Here is a 19,891-nt window from a genome sequence, read left to right as displayed (position 1 = left end):
CCACACAAGCCGCAAGCCACGTGACGGTGCCATCGGTGCGCTTCTTCGGCTGAAAGATGCCACTCTTGCTGCGAGTATGAGGACGCGGGACGACAGATGGCGGTGGCGATGGAGCTGTCACGACAGAGGGCACGGTCAGAGTCGGCGAAGACATGCTGGGGGGCGTCGACGAGCCAGGCGACGAGGATGCAGCGGTTGGCGAGTCCGCCGGCCCAGGGGAATCAGGTGCCCTGTCCATCAGCACCGCGGGCTCAGCCAACCCAGGCGACAGCGGGGTCGCCAGCCCAGGCGACGGAGAGGCCGCCCGAGACAAGCGCGAGGCCGCCAGCCCAGGCGACGGAGAGGCCGCCCGAGACAAGCGCGAGGCCGCCAGCCCAGGCGACGGAGAGGCCGCCCCAGGTATGTGCGAGGCCGCCAGCCCAGGCGACTCGGGCGCCCCGTCGGTTCCACGTGCATGGGACATGCACGCGTGATCGACTTCAGGGACAGTGGGCGTAGCGGTGGGGGCAGTCAATGGAGCAGCAGCCGGCGCAATAGTGTCCACATCATCATCAAGTAGCTCAAGTCGAGCGCCTCGTCCAGTTCCTGCACCATGGTTAGGCAACAACAAAGGAGAATATGCAGCATCCAAAAATTGATCAGGCAAAACTGGAAAAGAGTGCAACTCGGTGACGGGAGTATCGGTGCATGGCGTGAGTGTGAAAAACGGGAAGACAGTCTCGTCAAACACAACATCGCGAGAAATGTAAACACGATTCGTCGGAATGTGAAGACACTTATAACCTTTGTGGAGGGGATTGTATCCAAGAAACACACATTGTTTGGACCGATACTCAAGTTTATGCTTATTATACGGACGAAGATGTGGCCAACAAGCACAACCGAACACTTTGAGTAGGGAGTAATCAGGAGTTTCATTGAGCAACACTTCCAGCGGAGACTTCATGTGAAGAAGTCGTGTGGGAATCCTGTTAATCAAAAAACAGGCAGTAACAAAGGCATCACTCAAGAACCAAAACAGGACAGAGGCATGCGCAAGAAGTGTTAGGCCAGTTTCAACTATGTGACGGTGCTTGCGTTCAGCAGCACCGTTCTGCTGATGTGTATGAGGACAAGACACATGGTGTGAGATGCCAAGCTTCTGAAAGAAGGTGTTAAGGTTACGATACTCACCACCCCAGTCTGACTGGACATGGATGATTTTATGCTTAAGCAATCGCTCAACATGTGCTTGAAATTGCATAAAGGCATGAAACACATCAGATTTGTGCTTAATAAGATAAATCCAAGTAAAGCGACTGAAAGCATCGATGAAACTGACATAATAGTTGTGACCACTGACAGAAGTTTGAGCATAGCCCCATACATCGGAAAACACAAGTTCAAGAGGAGCCGTGACAACACGACTCGATACAAAAAAAGGCAACTGATGACTTTTGCCTTGTTGACAGGCATCACACACTAGAAACTCCTTATTACTCGACTCAACAGGAAGACGATGACGATGAAGCACATGGCGCACAATGGGAGTGGCAGGGTGGCCAAGGCGAGAATGCCACTGCAATGATGACACCCGAACACCACTGAAAACTTGAGAGGCTCGTGTCACATCAAGCGCATATAAGCCATAACGAGCTCGACAACTAAGAAGAACGTCCCTCGTGTCCCGGTCCTTAATAAAAAAATAAAAGGGGTGAAACTCAACGAACACATTGTTGTCACGAGTTAATTTAGGAACCGAGAGTAAACTACGTGTGACTGAGGGAACACGAAGGACATCAAGCAGACGCAAGATTTTAGTGGTACCTGAAAGGAGAGATGCCTGACCAACATGTGAGATGGGCATACCTGATCCATTTGCAGTGCGAACTTGACCATGGCCGGTGTAGGGCTGGCGAGTGGCCAGTTTGTCAAGCTGGCTCGTCAAGTGGTCCATAGCACCCATGTCCACGTACCAGGCAGGATCCACAGATTATGATGGAGTGAATCCAGGATCCTATGTCGCGAGCGCAGCTTGCTTCTCATTGCCCTTCCCATTGTTCCCAATGCCAAGAAAATCTCGTTTGAAGCGACGATGGCAGCGAGATGCCAAGTGTCCCTCAATACCGCAGAGTTGACACTCAACCCCACCGCCACACGTCTCATAGTGGAGCCGCTTGCGGCCAGACGTCGGTGGAGGTGGAGCGGGCGGACGGGGCTGGCTGCCCGAAGATGACGGCGCCTTCTGCTTGGCACCGCAAGCACCTCCGTGAAGAGCAGCGTTCGCAGATGGACACTCAGAGTAGACGCCAACAGAGCGGCGAGCAGCGAGTCGCTGTTCGGTGTTGAGGAGGCGTGCATAGAGATCGCGAGGCGGCATCGGCGTGTCACGCCCGTTGATGTTTTCAACAAGGGAATCATGGTCCTCATCAAGCCCATTGAGAATGAATGAAGTGAACTCCTCGTCACGAAGAGGCTTCCCAATGGATGATAGTGTATCAGCCAGGGTCTTGACCTTGTTGAAGAAGGCCGTGACGGAGAGATCATTTTTCTTGACCTCACCCAGCTGATTACGGATGGCAGAAGACCGAGCCAGCGACTGTGAAGAGAAGCTGGAGTCGAGCGTGGTGTTGGAAATATGCCCTAGAGGCAATAATAAATTGATTATTATTATATTTCCTTGTTCATGATAATCGTTTATTATCCATGCTAGAATTGTATTGATAGGAAACATAGATACATGTGTGGATACATAGACAACACCATGTCCCTAGTAAGCCTCTAGTTGACTAGCTCGTTAATCAATAGATGGTTACGGTTTCCTGACCATGGACATTGGATGTCGTTGATAACAGGATCACATCATTAGGAGAATGATGTGATGGACAAGACCCAATCCTAAGCCTAGCACAAGATCATGTAGTTCGTATGCTAAAGCTTTTCTAATGTCAAGTATCATTTCCTTAGACCATGAGATTGTGCAACTCCCGGATACCGTAGGAGTGCTTTGGGTGTGCCAAACGTCACAACGTAACTGGGTGGCTATAAAGGTACACTACGGGTATCTCTGAAAGTGTCTGTTGGGTTGGCACGAATCGAGATTGGGATTTTGTCACTCCGTGTAAACGGAGAGGTATCTCTGGGCCCACTCGGTAGGACATCATCATAATGTGCACAATGTGACCAAGGGGTTGATCACGGGATGATGTGTTACGGAACGAGTAAAGATACTTGCCGGTAACGAGATTGAACAAGGTATCGGTATACCGACGATCGAATCTCGGGCAAGTACCATACCGCTAGACAAAGGGAATTGTATACGGGATTGATTGAGTCCTTGACATCGTGGTTCATCCGATGAGATCATCGTGGAACATGTGGGAGCCAACATGGGTATCCAGATCCCGCTGTTGGTTATTGACCGGAGAACATCTCGGTCATGACTACATGTCTCCCGAACCCGTAGGGTCTACACACTTAAGGTTCGATGACGCTAGGGTTATAAAGGAAGTTTGTATGTGGTTACCGAATGTTGTTCGGAGTCCCGGATGAGATCCCGGACGTCACGAGGAGTTCCGGAATGGTCCGGAGGTAAAGATTTATATATAGGAAGTCCTGTTTCGGCCATCGGGACAAGTTTCGGGGTCATCGGTATTGTACCGGGACCACCGGAAGGGTCCCGGGGGCCCACCGGGTGGGGCCACCTGCCCCGGGGGGCCACATGGGCTGTAGGGGGTGCGCCTTGGCCTACATGGGCCAAGGGCACCAGCCCCTAGAGGCCCATGCGCCAAGATATAGGAAAAAGGGGAGAGTCCTAAAGGGGGAAGGCACCTCCGAGGTGCCTTGGGGAGGATGGACTCCTCCCCCCCTCTTAGCCGCACCCCTTCCTTGGAGGAAGGGGCAAGGCTGCGCCTCCCCCCTCTCCCCTGCCCCTATATATAGTGGAGGGGAGGGAGGGCATCCATACCTGAGCCCTTGGCGCCTCCCTCCCTCCCGTGACACCTCCTCCTCTCCCGTAGGTGCTTGGCGAAGCCCTGCAGGATTGCCACGCTCCTCCATCACCACCACGCCGTTGTGCTGCTGCTGGATGGAGTCTTCCTCAACCTCTCCCTCTCTCCTTGCTGGATCAAGGCGTGGGAGACATCGTCGAGCTGTACGTGTGTTGAACGCGGAGGTGCCGTCCGTTCGGCACTAGGATCATCGGTGATCTGAATCACGACGAGTACGACTCCATCAACCCCGTTCACTTGAACGCTTCCGCTTAGCGATCTACAAGGGTATGTAGATGCACTCTCCTTCCCCTCGTTGCTGGTTTCTCCATAGATAGATCTTGGTGACACGTAGGAAAATTTTGAATTTCTGCTACGTTCCCCAACAGTGGCATCATGAGCTAGGTCTATTGCGTAGATTCTTTGCACGAGTAGAACACAAAGTAGTTGTGGGCGTCGATATTGTTCAATATGCTTGCCGTTACTAGTCTTATCTTGATTCGGCGGCATCGTGGGATGAAGCGGCCCGGACCAACCTTACACGTACGCTTACGTGAGACCGGTTCCACCGACAAACATGCACTAGTTGCATAAGGTGGCTGGCGGGTGTCTGTCTCTCCCACTTTAGTCGGATCGGATTCGATGAAAAGGGTCCTTATGAAGGGTAAATAGCAATTGGCATATCACGTTGTGGTTCATGCGTAGGTAAGAAACGTTCTTGCTAGAAACCCATAGCAGCCACGTAAAACATGCAAACAACAATTAGAGGACGTCTAACTTGTTTTTGCAGGGTATGCTATGTGATGTGATATGGCCAAAAAGGATGTGATGAATGATATATGTGATGTATGAGATTGATCATGTTCTTGTAATAGGAATCACGACTTGCATGTCGATGAGTATGACAACCGGCAGGAGCCATAGGAGTTGTCTTTATTTATTTGTGACCTGCGTGTCAACTTAAAACGTCATGTAATTACTTTACTTTATTGCTAACCGTTAGCCATAGTAGTAGAAGTAATAGTTGGCGAGGCAACTTCATGAAGACACGATGATGGAGATCATGATGATGGAGATCATGGTGTCATGCCGGTGACGATGATGATCATGGAGCCCCGAAGATGGAGATCAAAAGGAGCAAAGTGATGATGGCCATATCATGTCACTATTTGATTGCATGTGATGTTTATCATGTTTATACATCTTATTTGCTTAGAACGACGGTAGTAAATAAGATGATCCCTTACAACAATTTCAAGAAGTGTTCTCCCCTAACTGTGCACCGTTGCGACAGTTCGTGTTTCGAAGCACCACGTGATGATCGGGTGTTAGATTCTAACGTTCACATACAACGGGTGTAAGACAGATTTACACACGCGAAACACTTAGGGTTAACTTGACGAGCCTAGCATGTACAGACATGGCCTCGGAACACGGAGACCGAAAGGTCGAACATGAGTCGTATAGAAGATACGATCAACATGAAGATGTTCACCGATGATGACTAGTCCGTCTCACGTGATGATCGGACACGGCCTAGTTTGACTCGGATCATGTAATCACTTAGATGACTAGAGGGATGTCTATCTGAGTGGGAGTTCATAAGATGAACTTAATTATCCTGAACATAGTCAAAAGTTTTTTGCAAATTATGTCGTAGCTCACGCTATAGTTCTACTGTTTAGATATGTTCCTAGAGAAAAATTAGTTGAAAGTTGATAGTAGCAATTATGCGGACTAGGTCCGTAAACTGAGGATTGTCCTCATTGCTTCATAGAAGGCTTATGTCCTTAATGCACTGCTCAGTGTGCTGAACCTCGAACGTTGTCTGTGGTTGTTGCGAACATCTGACATACACGTTTTGATAACTACGTGATAGTTCAGTTAAACGGTTTAGAGTTGAGGCACCAAAGACGTTTTTGAAACATCGCGAAACATATGAGATGTTTTGAGGGCTGAAATTGGGATTTCAGGCTCATGCCCATGTCAAGAGGTATAAGACCTCCGATGACTTTCTTAACCTGCAAACTAAGGAGAAAAGCTCAATTGTTGAGCTTGTGCTCAGATTGTCTGAGTACAACAATCATTTGAATCGAGTGGGAGTTGATCTTCCAGATAAGACAGTGATGGTTCTCCAAAGTCATTGCCACCAAGCTGTTAGAGCTTCGTGATGAACTATAACATATCAGGGATAGATATGATGATCCTTGAGGTATTCGCGATGTTTGACACCGCGAAAGTAGAAATCAAGAAGGAGCATCAATTGTTGATGGTTGGTGGAACCACTAGTTTCAAGAAGGGCAAGGGCAAGAAGGGATACTTCATGAAACGGCAAATCAGCTGCTGCTCTAGTGAAGAAACCCAAGGTAAAACCCAAACCCGAGACTAAGTGCTTCTGTAATAAGGGGAACAACCACTAGAGCAGAATTACCCTAGATACTTGGTAGATAAGAAGGCTGGCAAGGTCGATAGAAGTATATTGGATATACATTGTGTTAATGTGTACTTTGCTAGTACTCCTAGTAGCACCAGGGTATTAGATACCGGTTCGGTTGCTAAGTGTTAGTAACTCGAAACAAAAGGCTACGGAATAAACGGAGACTAGCTAAAGGTGAGCTGACGATATGTGTTGGAAGTTTTTCCAAGCTTGATATGATCAAGCATCGCACGCTCCCTCTACCAAAGAGATTGGTGTTAAACCTAAATAATTGTTATTTGGTGTTTGCGTTGAGCATAGACATGATTGGATTACGTCTATCGCAATACGGTTATTCATTTAAGGAGAATAATGGTTACTCTGTTTATTTGAATAATACCTTCAATGGTCTTACACCTAAAATGAATGGTTTATTAAATCTCGATCGTAGTGATACACATGTTCATGCCAAAAGATAGTAATGATAGTACCACCTACTTGTGGCACTGCCACGTAAGTCATATCGGTATAAAACGCATGAAGAAGCTCCATATTGATGGATCTTTGGGCTCACTCGTTTTTGAAAAGTTTGAGACATGCGAACCATGTCTATTGGTGTATATGCATGAAGAAACTCCATGCAAATGGACCGTTTTGACTCACTTGATTTTGAATCACTTGGGACATGCAAATCATACCACATGGGCAAGATGACTGAAAAGCCTCGTTTTCAGTAAGATGGAACAAGATAGCAACTTGTTGGAAGTAACACATTTTGATGTGTGCAGTCCAATGAGTGCTGAGGCATGCAGTGAATATCGTTATGTTCTTACTTCACAGATGATTCGAGTAGATGTTGAGTATATTTACTTGATGAATCACGAGTCTGAATTATTGAAAGGTTCAAGTAATTTCAGTGTGAAGTTGAAAGATCGTCGTGACAAGAGGATAAAAGATCTATGATATGATCATAGAGATGAATATCTGAATCACGAGTTTGGCACAGAATTAAGACATTGTGGAAATTGTTTCACAACTGATACAGCCTGGAACACCATAGTGTGATGGTGTGTCCAAACGTCATAGTTGCACCCTATTGGATATGGTGCATACCATGATGTCTCTTATCGAGTTACCACTATCGTTCATGGGTTAGGCATTAGAGACAACCACATTCACTTTAAATAGGGCACCACATAATTTCGTTGAGACGACACCGTATGAACTATGGTTTGGAGAAACCTAAGTTGCCGTTTCTTGAAAGTTTGGGGCTGCGACGCTTATGTGAAAAGGTTTCAGGTTGATAAGCTCGAACCCAAAGCAGATAAAATGCATCTTCATAGGACACCCAAAAACAGTTGGGTATACCTCCTAATTCAGATCCGAAAGCAATAGGGATTGTTTCTTGAATCGGGTCCTTTTTTCGAGGAAAGGTTTCTCTCGAAAAGTTGAGTGGGAGGATGGTGGAGACTTGATGAGGTTATTGAACCGTCACTTCAACAAGTGTGTAGCAGGGCACAGGAAGTTGTTCCTGTGGCACGTACACCAACTGAAGTGGAAGCTTATGATAGTGATCATGAAACTTCGGATCGAGTCACTACCAAACCTCGTGGGATGACAAGGATGCGTACTACTTCAGAGTGGTACGTAATCCTGTCTTGGAAGTCATGTTGCTAGACAACAATGAACCTACGAGCTATGGAGAAGCGATGGTGGGCCCGGATTCCGATAAATGGTTAGAAGCCATAAAATCCGAGATAGGATCCATGTATGAAAACAAAGTGTAGACTTTGGCAGAACAACTCGATGGTCGTAAGGCTGTTGAGTGCAGATGGATTTTGAAAGGAAGACAGACAATGATGGTAAGTGTCACCATTGAGAAAGCTCGACTTGTCGTTAAGATGTTTTTCGACAAGTTCAAGGAGTTGACTACGATGAGACTTTCTCACTCGTAGCGATGCTAAGAGTCTGTTGGAATTATATTAGCAATTACTGCATTATTTATGAAATCTTGCAGATAGGATGTCAAAACATTGTTTCCTCGACGATTCTTGAGGAAAGGTTGTATGTGATACAACCGGAAGGTTTTGTCTATCCTGAAATATGCTAATAAGTATGCAAAGCTCCAGCAATCCTTCTGAGGACTGGAGTGAGCATCTCGGAGTTGGAATGTATGCTTTGATGATGATCAAAGATTTTGGGTGTATACAAAGTTTATGAGAAACTTGTATTTCCAAAGAAGTGAGTGGGAGCACTATAGAATTTCTGATGAGTATATGTTGTTGACATATTAATGATCAGAAATGACGTAGAATTTCTGGAAAGCATATAGGGTTATTTGGAAAGTGTTTTCAATGGAAAACCTGGATTAAGCTACTTGAACATTGAGCATCAAGATCTATAAGGATAGATCAAAACGCTTAATAGTACTTTCAAATGAGCACATGCCTTGACGTGATCTTGAAGGTGTTCAAGATGGATCAGTCAAAGAAGGAGTTCTTGCCTGAGTTGTAAGGTATGAAGTTAAGACTTAAAGCTCGACCATGGCAGAATAGAGAGAAAGGAACGAAGGTCGTCCCCTATGCTTAAGACATAGGCTCTACAGTATGCTATGCTGTGTACCGCACCTGAAGTGTGCTTTACCATGAGTCAGTCAAGGGGTACAAGAGTGATCCAAGAATGGATCACAGGACAGCGGTCAAAGTTATCCTTAGTAACTAGTGGACTAAGGAATTTTCTCAATTATGGAGGTGGTAAAAGAGTTCGTCGTAAAGGGTTACGTCGATGCAAGCTTAACACCTATCCGGATAGCTCTGAGTAGAGATACCGGATACGTATAATGGAGCAACAATTTAGAATAGCTCCAAGTAGAACAGTTATTTGGAATAGCTCCAAATAGAACGTGGTAGCTGCATCTAGGAGATGACATAGAGATTTGTAAAGCACACACGGATCTGAAAGGTTCAGACCCGTTGACTATAACCTCTCTCACAAGCATAACATGATCAAACCCAGAACTCATCGAGTGTTAATCACATGGTAAATGTGAACTAGATTATTGACTCTAGTAAACTCTTTGGGTGTTAGTCACATGGGGATGTGACCTTGAGTGTTAATCACATATCGATGTGAACTAGATTATTGACTCTAGTGCAAGTGGGAGACTGTTGGAAATATGCCCTAGAGGCAATAATAAATTGATTATTATTATATTTCCTTGTTCATGATAATCGTTTATTATCCATGCTAGAATTGTATTGATAGGAAACTCAGATACATGTGTGGATACATAGACAACACCATGTCCCTAGTAAGCCTCTAGTTGACTAGCTCGTTAATCAATAGATGGTTACGGTTTCCTGACCATGGACATTGGATGTCGTTGATAACGGGATCACATCATTAGGAGAATGATGTGATGGACAAGACCCAATCCTAAGCCTAGCACAAGATCATGTAGTTCGTATGCTAAAGCTTTTCTAATGTCAAGTATCATTTCCTTAGACCATGAGATTGTGCAACTCCCGGATACCGTAGGAGTGCTTTGGGTGTGCCAAACGTCACAACGTAACTGGGTGGCTATAAAGGTACACTACGGGTATCTCTGAAAGTGTCTGTTGGGTTGGCACGAATCGAGATTGGGATTTTGTCACTCCGTGTAAACGGAGAGGTATCTCTGGGCCCACTCGGTAGGACATCATCATAATGTGCACAATGTGACCAAGGGGTTGATCACGGGATGATGTGTTACGGAACGAGTAAAGAGACTTGCCGGTAACGAGATTGAACAAGGTATCGGTATACCGACGATCGAATCTCGGGCAAGTACCATACCGCTAGACAAAGGGAATTGTATACGGGATTGATTGAGTCCTTGACATCGTGGTTCATCCGATGAGATCATCGTGGAACATGTGGGAGCCAACATGGGTATCCAGATCCCGCTGTTGGTTATTGACCGGAGAACATCTCGGTCATGACTACATGTCTCCCGAACCCGTAGGGTCTACACACTTAAGGTTCGATGACGCTAGGGTTATAAAGGAAGTTTGTATGTGGTTACCGAATGTTGTTCGGAGTCCCGGATGAGATCCCGGACGTCACGAGGAGTTCCGGAATGGTCCGGAGGTAAAGATTTATATATAGGAAGTCCTGTTTCGGCCATCGGGACAAGTTTCGGGGTCATCGGTATTGTACCGGGACCACCGGAAGGGTCCCGGGGGCCCACCGGGTGGGGCCACCTGCCCCGGGGGGCCACATGGGCTGTAGGGGGTGCGCCTTGGCCTACATGGGCCAAGGGCACCAGCCCCTAGAGGCCCATGCGCCAAGATATAGGAAAAAGGGGAGAGTCCTAAAGGGGGAAGGCACCTCCGAGGTGCCTTGGGGAGGATGGACTCCTCCCCCCCTCTTAGCCGCACCCCTTCCTTGGAGGAAGGGGCAAGGCTGCGCCTCCCCCCTCTCCCCTGCCCCTATATATAGTGGAGGGGAGGGAGGGCATCCATACCTGAGCCCTTGGCGCCTCCCTCCCTCCCGTGACACCTCCTCCTCTCCCGTAGGTGCTTGGCGAAGCCCTGCAGGATTGCCACGCTCCTCCATCACCACCACGCCGTTGTGCTGCTGCTGGATGGAGTCTTCCTCAACCTCTCCCTCTCTCCTTGCTGGATCAAGGCGTGGGAGACATCGTCGAGCTGTACGTGTGTTGAACGCGGAGGTGCCGTCCGTTCGGCACTAGGATCATCGGTGATCTGAATCATGACGAGTACGACTCCATCAACCCCGTTCACTTGAACGCTTCCGCTTAGCGATCTACAAGGGTATGTAGATGCACTATCCTTCCCCTCGTTGCTGGTTTCTCCATAGATAGATCTTGGTGACACGTAGGAAAATTTTGAATTTCTGCTATGTTCCCCAACACGTGGCCCATGCATCCCACGACGTCGCGGCAAAGACCACCATGCCGGCCACAGAGGGAGTGAGCGAGGACTGAATAGCACCCGGAATAGCCTGATCCTGAGCGATCCACCGACGATGAGCAGGATTGGGCACCATGACAGAACCACCTGCAGCTGAGGGCACCGGAACCATGGCCGGCGGACAGGGCAACGTACCATCGACATACCCCTCAAGGTAGTGACTACGCATCAGCGGTAACACCTAAGCGCGCCACAGGAGATAGTTATTAGCAGAGAGCTTCACCGTCACCAGATGAGCAAAGTGGAACGGTCCTGGTTCGGATACTGATGCGGGAAGCTGCGAGTCATACGTCGGAGGGGCACTGTGTGGAACCAGCGCATCTGCCAACGGGGGCAGTACACGGGAGTGTTGGTGATGACCGTAGGGATGCACAGAGGGCATGCCGTAGGACTGCAGAGGCGGCGCGGTGTGCGACCCAGGAGCTCCGTAGGGCGCGCCATGCAGTGCCTCACTGGGTACGACGGGCGACATCGCATACGGCGTCGAGGACGGAGCGACGTACGGCGCAGGGTATACCCCACCATAGGGCTGCTGGACAGGGGCACCGTAGAGCCCGGAGCGCCGTATTGGTGCAGAACAGGAGCGCCGTAGGGTTGCCGCAGAGACGCGCCATAGGGGCCTGAAGCCAGCGGCGCATCGCGGGATTAGCCCGGGAACGCGCCGTAGGGACCAGCTCCAGAAGCCAGCGGCGCATCACGGGATTCGCCCAAGGCACCATAGGGACCAGCAGCCGGCGGTGCGTCGCGGGATTGGCCCGGGGCAGCGCCGTAGTGCACCGGGGCGACGATCGGGGCGCCGTAGGAGGGCGCGGGAGACCGGGCCGATGCAGATGGATCGAGCGCGGGAGATCGGGACGGTGCCGTCGGGCACGAGTCCGAGGCCGCCTGCCGAGCCCAGGTGAGCGGTGTGGACGCCATGAAGGGCGAGTCCGTTGCCAGGGTCGAGGGAGGCGGGACGGCAGAGGAGGCCGACGCAGCGGCGGCGGCGGCAGCAGAGGAGGCGGAAGCGCGGCGCGAATCGAACGCGTCGTCTGATACCATGTTAGACAAATTAGGTTTTGGAACAATGCTCGATACCCTTGGTGGGTACGGCTGTCATATATTTATAAGAGGGAACCCTACAAAATATAGGTTATATTACAACACGTATATCTAATGGACTGTGATAACTATCAACCGTGTGGCAGATTGCAAAAAGTATCACACCACCCCTTCCCTTCGATCCACCACGTCCCGAAAGAACCCCCTCCTTCGATCCAAATTTTCTGGCTCCTCTCGATTTATTTTCCTCTGCACATGAGGTTGCGGGCTCTCTCCCCGGTTTTCTGGGCTGCTGCACACGCACAATCAGCAGTTAAAAAAGTAGCCTAACAAGGGGATCGAACCCACACCCGCCCATACTAAATGTAACCACAACAACCACCTAGGCTAGCTCCCTTTGCTGATTCTAGTAAACTTACATCCTAGTTGAATCTTCTTGAAATGAGATTGCACAAAAAAACAATTATTAACTGAAAAATCCAAAACGGCAGCCTCACTTTCCGGGTTTAAGACTATGCACCCTAGTTCTATCATTTTTTCTGCATATTTCACACCGGTTCACAGAAATGATCATCCCATGCCCTTCTTTCAGATGCATATTACCACAGTGTTTCGCGTAAGTTATCAACTATGTGGGTCATATATTACCATGCTATTTACATAGAAATTACTGAGGGGTATTCTTTTAACAACTTTTTTCTCCCCTGGTCAAATTTAAGGCGGTGTCGTACATAAGTTATCAGATATGTGTTCGTATATTACCGTGCTATTTTTCACATAAGTTACCAAGGGTATTGTTTTTTTTAGTAATTTTCCCTTTAGTCAAATTTGGGTATTGGCTTTTAATAATTTTCCCTTTGGTCAAATTTACCACGGTGTTTCTAAGTAAGTTATCGGGTATGCGGTTCATTTATTACCGTGTTATTTTCACATAAAATATCGGGGGTATATTTCGTTTTCGAATAACCTTCCCCCCCCCCCCCCCTGGTCGAAGTTACCACAATGTTTATACGTACATTATGGGGTACGTAGTTCATACATTACGGTGTTATTTTTCACATAAGTTATTAGGAGTATGTTTTTCAACAACTTGTTCTCCTTCTTGGACAGAGTTACCATGGTGCGTAAGTTATCAAGTATGTGGTTCGTATATTATCATGCTATTTTTATACAAGTTATCAGGGTATTTTTTTCAAAAACTTTTTTCAACAAAAAAAATTACTTTTGTATGTTTCAAGCAAAAAATTCCCCGGGTCAAAAGTTAACGCAGTGTTCTGAACTTAAGTTATCACGCCTACGATGCCTATATTACCATGCTATTTACACATCAGTTACAGGGGTATGTTTTTCAACAACATTGCTCCACTGGGTGTCAAACTTACCGTGTTTTTATACCTAAGTTATCATGCCTGCATTACGTAAATTATCATGTTGTTTACACTGAAGGTACGGGAGGCAAAAAAAAAAGGTTTCCCAATCTTCTCCCCATGCACTAGACACTGAAGTTATCATGTCCGTGGTGTGTTAAATTACAATGCTATTTAGGAAGGAGTTATCGGTGTATGTTTCAAATATTTTTTCCCCGAGTTGAAGTTAACAGGGCACGGGGTATTTTAACTTACCAGCCATGCGGTGCGAAATTACCATGCTATTTTTGCGGGAATTACCGGGGTATGTTCCAGCACCCGGTCAAAAGTTACAGGCCCAGGTAACTTAGCAGCCCCTCAGGCCATCATGTAGAAGAACTCCTTGCAATGAGTTCTTTAATAATCACTAGGGTGGAATTAGTTATCTACGGGTCGATTCCATAAGTTTTTGATTCACTAACTCCACCAATGTACAACTACATGGATTGATGAATCTCAGCACAAGCATAATGTAGCTGACCTGGTTAGTGCGGTCAGAGTTTCCCATTGACCAGGCTAGGTCCTCGGTCGATGCACCATGTCAGCACCACGAAGGACATGCCGGACGCGACCACACCCTGAATTTAGGTAAAATCAATCAAAGCCGATCAGTGGCAAGCCATGTTGTGCATACTGTAGCAGCAATTCAGAAGCACGATGGTTGGTTGGTTTCTTATGGAGTAGAGGAAAGTGAGGATCTGGAACCTGCTGGAGATGATCCAGCCGGCGAGGCTGCATTACACGCCGAGGCCGACGACAGCGACCTGGAGGAAGCTGAAGGCCACACCTATGTAGAAGGTGAGCACCATGGCGCCGTCAAGCTGGACGAGTGTGCTGGCGAGCTTGGTGGCACCGATGGCTGCCCTGAGGTTGAGTGACTCAGAGTGGGTGACTACGACGAGCACGAAGGAACATTGGGGGATGGCCATCCGGCAGCTGGAGAAGCCCCTGTTCATGAGGCTCCCCGTCGTCTGATAAGATAAAGAGAAATGTGGTTTATCTGGTTGAAATAATACAAGTTATCGGCCAAAACAAATACAAGTTATTGGGCTAACACATCATAAATTATCATGCTAAAATGAAGTTACCATGCAAAAAATAGAATGAGTTAAACATGGTGACAAGTGTGAAACATGGTGATACTTCATAGTTATCAAGCTGGCATATTAAGTTATCAGGCTCAGTTTGCATAATTAATCGGGTTGAAAGTAAAGCAGACCGAATTAAATATGCTGACACGGTGTAATTATCAGGCTCAATTTGCATAATTAATCAGTTTGAAAGTAAAAAAAATGTTAAAAACTGATCGCAAATATGCTGACACGGTATAATTTATCAGGCTAAAACAATGTGAACTATCAGTTAGAAATTGTTCAAGTTACCATGTTGAAAAAATAGAATGAGTTAAATAGGCTAACAAAGTGGTTCTTATCATGCTGACACACTAGAATTTATTTCAGGCCGACATACTATAAATTATCAGGTTCAAGCTGCATAAGTCATCAAGTCGAAGTAAAACATAAGTGTTGAAACCAGATAGAGTTAAACATTTTGGTACATCACAAGTTATCAGGCTGACTTATTATAAGTTTATAACTTAACTTATCAGCTCAAGTTGCTTAAGTTATCTGGTTAAAGTAAAAAAAACAAGTATTCAAAGCGGTTTGAGTTAAAATGCTGGCATGATATAATTTATCAAGCTAAATCAATATGAATTATCAGGTAGAAACAATTGAAGTTACTATGTTGAAAAATAAAATGAGTTAAAGAGGTTAGCAAAGTGAGTGTTGTCATGCTGACACGCTAGAAGTGACCAGGCTGACATAGTGTAAGTTACCGAGATGCATAAGGTTCATACATTAGACTTGCTCTGAACAAAATACTCCTCATGCCAAGTGGTCCCAAGGCCAAGAACAGAAGGAAACGTGAGTACCTGAATGGTTAGATCAAGATCAATGGCGCCATGTTTGTGCTGCTCTCAGAAGGTCTCGAAGCCCTTTCACGATATGTAGTTGAACCGGTGCACGTCGATATCGATCTCAAAGTAGTTCAATCCCTACATCATAATAAGTAGACGTATGCACATGTTTCAATCAGGATTAGGGTGCGTCAGGAAATATATGAATTTCGGCATGTGGATGAAGATGTGAGGAAGCATGAATGGTCAGTATAGCTTGTAGAATTTGTGCTGGGGTATAGACAACACACTTCTGGTTGTAGGTCTGCACAAGCCTCCCATCGGCTGCACTAAGCTGCAGGTCTTGGGGTTCACAATGTCCGCAGAATTTTCAGCCTCTCTGTGTAGGGCACGTTGTTGTCCACCGGGAACCCCTTGATCTTCTCCATTTCCTAATTCATAACATTCTGCATAACTAATTACTTACCAGAAACTTGTCTGAGGCACTGAAAATGTTTAGCTTATGAAATGTAATCAATTTGGCTCACCTTGATGATGTCCTTAAGCTGAGGATAAATCTTTGTGTCGAAGTAATCATATATATTGACCAGGATTACGCTTTCACTGTCATTCTCGCCAAACATGGTAGTAGAATAGGTAGGCAATTGTACAGATCAGCTAACTTGGTAAGTTTCAGATCTAACAAATCAATACTGCTTGGATAAGTAGTTCATAATGTTCGCAACTCCCACAGGTAAACATAATCCATACAAAACAAGGTGAGCAGTGTGGAGAAATGTTAGGTGAAACAGAGCTTTCAGATGGCCGAGGGGACTGACTGACCACACACCGAATCAGTTCGGCAGAGCCTTGCCGGCACGGTGACAACCACCAGCAGCAGGAGCAACACCGCTCGTCGCGCCCATTCCCAGTCCACGACAGACACCGGACAGAGTCCGCCTCGGCTGGCTAGTCGCCGACGCGTGGTTGGCTAGCGGCGGCATGCAGGAGGTAGAGGGGGCGACGCACAATGCCTGGTGTGGGTAGGGGGAGGGGGAGTGTGGGCGGCACGGGGAGACGGAAATAGGAGCCTCCGTCGGTGGTGGCGCGGTAGTGGGCGAGCGACCATGGTGGCGCGCGAGCTCGTCGGTGGCTGGGATGGGGATCGGAGCGAGGTCGGGGGAGAGAGGGGAGCAAAATTGGTTTTCTCGTGAGGGTGGGGTTCGATCTGTTTGGTGTTTTTTTTCTGCGTACCGCTTCAATCACGTGATGGTGATCCGACGTCTCCCAGCTGGTGTGGCAGTTTTGCAAACTGTCACAGGGTTGCCAAATACATTTTTCGATATCTAATATATACTTAGTCTAACAATATGCATGTAGACACATCATCTCCTACTCCCATGCACGTGGTCACATCAATCCAAAATTCACGCTCAGCCAATGCATGCAGCAACTAATCCTGTAGGGTGGACAAAGATCATTTGACAAAACAAAAAAGACACGAATTGCTTGGTGAATGCAACAACCGTGCCATCAAGCATCCCAGATTAGAATGGCGGCTCCACAATTTTCATCTACTATCCAAAATATAACAAAAAAAAATAAGTCACTTTAATTAGAAAGAAAGAAACACACGACTATGATATGTCGTGATAAATACTGGACCAACATATCTAGCTCATGTTAGTGATATTATGCTATAGTTGCAAAATGTCTCTTTATTAGCATTAGTATCTGAGAGCACCTGATAAATTCATCTCTAGGCAAGAAGTTAATTTTTCTGAACCTGAACTGTTTATAACTGAGTTTATAATTATATTAATCTATTGGAGCCGCAAGTCGTTTCGAGCTTATATTCCTTTTCCGAGCAAAAAATTGTTTCATTAATCATTGATAATGTTTCTGCATTATAATAGGAGGATTCAATGTTTGAACAATTAACCAGTCAAGAAAATCAATCAAAAGGATGCGAACAGTACAAGCTATCTATCAAATATTTGAAAAAGAGAATAAGAATCCCAACTGTTCGTAGTATTCACTTTTAGTGAGTAGCATGAAAGATGGTGATAGCATTGATCATCTTTGGTTGGTATTCTTTGTGTATTTGGATGCAACTGAGAGTGTAACCTTTGGCAATATCTAAGCTGTTACCTATTTATTATTTAAAGTTCAGTTTCAGTGACATTTAGGGCATGTTTATTTTTATATAAGAAAACTAGCATATAATTAGTTCAAGATCATGGGAGAAATGTACAGTGTAAAATGGTATTTTTGAATATTTGAATGCAACTAAGAGTGTAACCTTTGGCGACATCTAAGCTTTCACCTATTCATTATCTAAAATTCAGTTTCATTGAAATTTAGGGCATGTTTATTTTTGGGTGGGTGAAGCAAGCTTCCTTTGCATACTCACATGAAATATAACATGCATTTGGTCGATTAACCATCTCTTGCTACAAACAATTACTTCAGGACATGTGCGACGCTTGGCAAGCTCACAGTAAGTTCACTCATGCAACTACAACCACTCGCCATGTTTGCATCAGTAATGTAGTGACTCATCACTCTTCCTGCCTCTATATATAGTCCTACAGGCCTTCGCAGTATTCATTCACCTCAAGCATCGAAAGACAAATAGTGCGATCATGAACACCAACCACTCGGCCAAGAGCTTCCACTCAGGAAAACAATCAAAAAAAGAAAAGATAGTTGTTTCAAGCTCTTCTTCCAATGCTACACCCACTAACATGGTATGCATATGTTTTACGTTTTCAGCTTAAGTTAAAACATCATGCAAAGTAATGCAGTCACCAGTTTGTGTCCATTTGCAGAACGACGACTTGATGGTGTATATACCAAGGCGCATCATCCTGCAAATTGTCGGCTCGGCCGTAAGGCAGGAGGTCCAAGGATATCTTCACTTTACGTACCTCGATGGAACCATACAGGCATCCGTCCATATGGGAGCCACACATTCCACGGGGAGCATCAATGAAAATCCTTTGGTTTTCAAAGGAGAACCAGTAGCGACACCGGACGAAGCGGAAGAAGGGGCTGCTCAAGCAGCACTGGACTACATCTGCGAAAACTATGCGAACACAATCAACGATTACAATTTCCCTATGTTGCAGGCAAAAAAACAGAAACTCATATCAGCTCAAGAGAAAGTACGTTCAAAGCATTGGCAACTTAACATGGCTAAACGTGAAGTTGCCGTTTGCCAAGCCGACTCTGCCGAACAAACACAGATGTTGGCACGTATATGCATCCATAGCGTCCATTCACCGAAGACCGCATCATCAGCTACACTGGTAGTTCTCCATCCATCACATGAATAGAGCACTTCGCAAAAGTGTTGTATCATTTTATTATTGGCACTAACACCAGTGGTCAGTGTTCCAGAATGACTTGATTCCAGACTCTAACGCTGTCTACAGTCATGTTTGAGGTCCTATACTATCTTTTGTGCAAGCATCGGTCGTTTGAATGTCCCTTAATCGTTTTAATCTTATTTTACCAAGTTGTATTCCGTTGCAATAAATGGATTTTATCTGTGTTGTAATTCTGTAAAAATGTATGCTTTATGGAAGTTAATTATGAATGTAAACTTTCTATCTTTAGTTACTTTCTACATGATTGCAACCCAATATTTGTTTCTAAATAATATTAAAAAAATCCACATAGAACATAAGCTTGATATGTAAACTTTTCTACTGATCATTTTACAGCTTATGGTTCCTCGTGTGCACAACGAAAACCAATCTTTGGCATTCAAGGAATACTTCATCTTGGAGGATTACGCTAAACGGTTAGAGAGGGTGTTAACAACCCCAAGCTTGCCAAATTTAGATGTTGTTGTTGCATCGATGAGAACTTGTGAAGCACCAATTTCTAATCCGCCGCATATGCAAACGATTTACTGACTACTAAACAAATACTTGTTCACCTTGGTGTGATATCTATCGGTCATGCTTTATAAAAAAGTATATAATCGCCAAGGAAAACAACAACATATCTATATTACATGATACCCTTAACATGTGACTAGGTCAACAAGCACAAAGAAGAAAAACCATGAAATCAGCAAGATGAGACCATGAAAATAAGAAATAAAAATAAAAATAAATGAAGGAGAACAATATGATATCTCCTTGGTAGCGCAATTAGAACACTACCAAACATATATGTCT

The 19,891-nt window shown here is 45.8% G+C and overlaps 1 long non-coding RNA gene across 1 annotated transcript; it reads right to left on the bottom strand.

Moving 5' to 3' along the window:
- Nucleotides 1-12,502: 12,502 nt before the first annotated feature.
- LOC123094919 (uncharacterized) lies at nucleotides 12,503-16,860 on the bottom strand. The gene is made up of 6 exons (XR_006446031.1): nucleotides 16,250-16,860; nucleotides 16,013-16,168; nucleotides 15,738-15,860; nucleotides 14,510-14,775; nucleotides 14,286-14,382; nucleotides 12,503-12,690 (listed from the first exon to the last, which is right to left on the bottom strand). It is a non-coding gene; the product is annotated as an uncharacterized lncRNA (long non-coding RNA).
- Between the last annotated feature and the right edge of the window lie 3,031 nt (nucleotides 16,861-19,891).

This window comes from Triticum aestivum, chromosome 4B (assembly GCF_018294505.1).
Source record: "Triticum aestivum cultivar Chinese Spring chromosome 4B, IWGSC CS RefSeq v2.1, whole genome shotgun sequence".
Taxonomy (NCBI): domain Eukaryota; kingdom Viridiplantae; phylum Streptophyta; class Magnoliopsida; order Poales; family Poaceae; genus Triticum; species Triticum aestivum.
This window is presented reverse-complemented; position numbering and strand designations above follow the sequence as displayed.